This window comes from Hypanus sabinus, chromosome 11 (assembly GCF_030144855.1).
Source record: "Hypanus sabinus isolate sHypSab1 chromosome 11, sHypSab1.hap1, whole genome shotgun sequence".
In the NCBI taxonomy this organism is placed as follows: domain Eukaryota; kingdom Metazoa; phylum Chordata; class Chondrichthyes; order Myliobatiformes; family Dasyatidae; genus Hypanus; species Hypanus sabinus.
This window is the reverse complement of record NC_082716.1, coordinates 96,011,215-96,016,071: the sequence shown is the minus strand read 5'-3', so window position 1 is coordinate 96,016,071 and position 4,857 is coordinate 96,011,215.

The window sequence follows — 4,857 nt, the reverse complement described above, 5'->3', positions numbered from 1 at the left end:
CACAGCTATTTCAAAATGATTGTGCACCTTGACATTCAAAAAACTCCAGTAAAGGTTTCCACACATTTTCAGATTCTCCTGCCCTTCCCCTGGTTATGTAAGTCAGTCTCTCCAATACAATACAAGATGCCATCTCCTTCACCCATACATGTATCAAAGGTATATCCATTTTCTCCAAGATAAAGCTATCATCCTCCTAGCCTGCAGGAGTCCAAAGTCAATTAAAGTTGACTGTTTTGAACTAGCAGTAAAGTTCTTTGGGTATATACCTAGTACATACATTTTTGCTTGGTGAGGCATCTTTACTCCAACAATCTCAGATATAGTCTGAACAACTGTTTTCCAGTATTTTTTTAATTTTGGACAGTCCTATACACAGTGAAACAGAGTACCCTTTTCTTCTAAACATTTAACACAAGTGTTCGGTTCAATTTGACCGGGGAAATATAAGTTCTCATTAATCATTTGTATTGTAATAGCAACATTCTCGTATTAATTGATTGCTTTGGGGCTTTTAAGCATGCCATTTCCCACTCAGTTTCTTGTATGTCCTCTTGAACATCCACTCTCTATGCCTCCAGCCTGTCAATGACATGTCTCCTTATCATATGACATCAAAGCTGTATAAATTAAAGAAATCTGACTCCTCCCCTTTAGGTTTAGAAGTGTGAGATTTTCAAGATGTGATAGTGATGGTTCAGATATTAAATGCTTATATTTTGATAATACGAAATGTCTCAGTTGCATATATTTTAAAAAGTGCTTATTTAGGGATATGGTATGTCTGACACAATTGATCGAATGTAATAAGATTACCATTCATATTTTCAGCACAGCCTTGTCTGCCCAGATTCTGAAACCACCATCTGCTCTTCCTGCCCTGAGGTATGTATTGTCCCATATTGGGGAGAAGTGAGAGATGGCAGGACTATCTTTAATATGCTGATGTGCTTTATACCAGATGTCAATAGTATTTTTGAGGAATGGGTTCTCGGTTGTTCTTTTCCAATTTCTTGGGTATAGATAGAGCTTTAACGGGAGGTTTGGTACTGATGCCTGTTCAATATTCACCTAGGCTGGAAGGGCCTCCATTGAGAAATAAAACATTGCAGAACATACCTGAGCAGACCAATAATACCATTTCAGGTTGGGGAGCCATAGCCCTCCCTTCATAAGGCAGGTAAAGCAGCCTAAGTCTCAGTCTAGAGTTTTTATTATTCCAAATGAATTTACTAAAAATACTACTAAGCTACCAATAAGCTACTAATACTACCAAAAATGATTTTGGTAGTGAGAGAGGAAGTGATTGAAAAAGGTATAGAAATTTTGGTAATATATTCATTTTGATAATATTTATATGGCCAATCATTGATATGGGCATTGTTATCCATTGGTCCAACGTCTCTTCCCCTTTGTCCACTAGTGGGTCATAGTTTGTTGGGACAATCGTTTTAATTTCGGGAGTAATTTTCTGCCAAGAGTCTTACTATTTGATCATATTTGATCTACCAAAATGAACCTCTTCACACTTATCTGGGTTGAACTCCATCTGCCACTTCTCGGCCCAGTTTTACATCCTATCAATGTGCTGCTGTAACCTCTGACAGCCCTCCACACTATCCACAACACCCCCAAGCTTTGTGTCATCAACAAATTTACTAACCCATCCCTCCATTTTTTCATCCAGGTCATTTATAAAAATAATGAAGAGTAGAGGTCCCAGAACAGATCCCTGAGGCACACCACTGATTACTGACCTCCATGCAGAATATGACCTGTCTACAACCACTCTTTGCCTTCTCAAGCCAGTTCTAGATCCACAAAGCAATGTCCCCTTGGGTTCCATGCCTCTTTACTTTCTCAATAAGCCTTGTATGGGGTACCTTATCAAATGCCTTGCTGAAATCCATATACACTACACCTACTGCTCTTCCTTCATCAATGTATTTAGTCACATCCTCAAAAATTTAATCAGGCTTGTAAGGCACGACCTGCCTTTGACAATGCCATGGTGATGATTCCTGATCATATCATGCCTCTTAAATGTTCATAAATCCTGCCTCTCAGGATCTTCTCCATCAACTTACCAACCACTGAATTAAGACTCACTGGTCTATACTTTCCTGGGCTATCTCCACTCCCTTTCTTGAATAAGGGAAGAACATCTGTAACCCTCCAGTCCTCCGGAACCTCTCCCATAACCATTGATGATGCAAAGATCAGCGCCAGAGGGTCAGCAATCTCCTCCCTCGCCTCCCACAGTAGCCTGGAGTACATCTCATCTGGTCCCAGTTATTTATCCAACTTGATGCTTTCCAAAAGCTCCAGCAAATCCTCTTTCTTAATATCTACATGCTCAAGCCACTGTAAGTCATCCCTACAATTGCCAAGATCCTTCTCTGTAGTGAATACTGAAGCAAAGTATTCATTAAGTACTCTGCTATCTCCTCTGGTTCCATACACACTTTTCCACTGTCACACTTAATTGATCCTATTCTCTCATGTCTTATCCTCTTGATCTTCACATATTTGCAGAATGCCTTGGGGTTTTCCTTGATCCTGTCCACCAAGGCCTTCTTATGGCCCCTTCTGGCTCTCCGAATTTCATTCCTAAGCTCCTTCCTGCTAACCTTATAATCGTCTAGATCTCTATCATTGCCTAGTTTTTTGAACCTTTCCTAAGCTTTTCTTTTCTTCTTGACTTGATTTACAACAGTCTTTGTACACCATGGTTCCTATACCCTACCATCCTTTCCATTTCATTAGAACATACCTATGCAGAACTCCACACTAATACCCCCTGAACATTTGCCACATTTCTTCCATACGTTTCCCTGAGAACATTTATTCACAATTTCTGCTTCCAAGTTCCTGCCTGATAGCCTCATATTTCCCGTTACTCCAATTAAATGCTTTCCTAACATAAAAGCACAAACACGAGGAAATCTGCAGATGCTGGAAATTCAAACAACACACACAAAATGCTGGTGGAACACAGCAGGCCAGGCAACATCTATAGGGAGAAGTATAGTCGACGTTTTGGGCCGAGACCCTTCGTCAGGACTAACTGAAAGAAAAGATAATAAGAGATAGTAAGAGTAAGGTTCCGCATGGAAGGTTAGTTAGGAAGGTTCAATCATTAGGTATTAATATTTAAGTAGTAAAATGGATTCAACAGTGGCTGGATGGGAGATGCCAGAAAGTAGTGGTGGACAACTGTTTGTCAGGTTGGAGGCCAGTGACTAGTGGTGTGTCTCAGGGATCTGTACTGGGTCCAATGTTGTTTGTTGTATACATTAATGATCTGGATGATGGGGTGGTAAATTGGATTAGTAGGTATGCAGATAATACTAAGGTAGGTGGCGTTGTGGATAATGAAGTAGGTTTTCAAATTTTGCAGAGAGATTTAGGACAGTTAGAAGAGTGGGCTGAACGATGGCAGATGGAGTTTAAATCTGTTAAGTGTGAGGTGCTACATTTTGGTAGGAATAATCCAAATAGGACATACATAGTAAATGGTAGGGCATTGAAGAATGCAGTAGAACAGAATGATCTAGGAATAATGGTGCATAGTTCTCTGAAGGTGGAATCTCACGTGGATAGGGTGGTGAAGAAAGCTTTTGGTATGCTGGCCTTTATAAATCAGAGCATTGAGTATAGGAGTTGGGATGTAATGTTAAAATTGTACAAAGCAATTTAGAGTATTGTTTACAGTTCTGGTCACCGAATTATAGGAAAGATATCAACAAAATAGAGAGAGTACAGAGAAGATTTACTAGAATGTTACCTGGGTTTCAGCACCGGGTTTCATAGGGAAAGGTTGAACAAGTTAGGTCTTTATTCTTTAGAGCGTAGAAGGTTGAAGGGGGAATTAATAGATGTATTTAAAATTATGAGGGGGATAGATAGAGTTAATGTGGATAGGCTTTTTCCATTGAGAGTAGGGAAGATTCAAACAAGAGGATATGAGTTGAGGGTTAGGGGGCAAAAGTTTAAGGGTAACACAAGGGGGAATTTCTTTACTCAGAGAGTTGTAGCTGTGTGGAACAAACTTCCAGTAGAAGTGGTAGAGGCGGGTTCGGTATTGTCATTTAAAGTAAAATTGGATAGGAAAATGGACAGGAAAGGAATGGAGGGTTATGGGCTGAGTGCAGGTCGGTGGGACTAGGTGAGAGTAAGCGTTCGGCACAGACTAGAAGGGCCGAGATGGCCTGTTTCTGTGCTGTAATTGTTATATGGTTATACGTTATATGGTTATTTGAAAGTAGGAGGGGGAGGGGGAAATCCAAAATAATAGGAGAAGACAGGAGGGGCTGGGGTGAAGCTAAGAGCTGGAAAGGTGATTGGCAAAAGGGATACAAGGCTGGAGAAGGGGGAGTTTCATAGGACAGGAGGCCTTGGAAGAAAGAAAGGGGGGGGGGAGCACCAGAGGAAGATGTAGAGTAGACAAGGAGTTATTGTGAGAGGGAAAGAGTAGAAAAAATTATTAAAAATTGAAAATTAGGGATGGGGTAAGAAGGGGAGGAGGGGCATTCACGGAAGTTAAAGAAATCAATGCTCATGCCATCAAGTTGGATGCTACCCATCTTCTGGAGACGGCTTATCTACTGATGTCTACTATAAGCCCACAGACTCTCACAGCTAACACGAGGAAATCTGCAGATGCTGGAAATTCATAACAACACAGATAAAATGCTGGTGGAACACAGCAGGCCAGGCAGCATCTATAAGGAGAAGCACTGTCGACGTTTCGGGCTGAGACCCTTCGTCAGGACTCTCACAGCTACCTGGACTATTCCTCTTCCCACCCTGTCTCTTGCAAAAATGACATCCCCTTCTCACAATACCTCCGTCTCC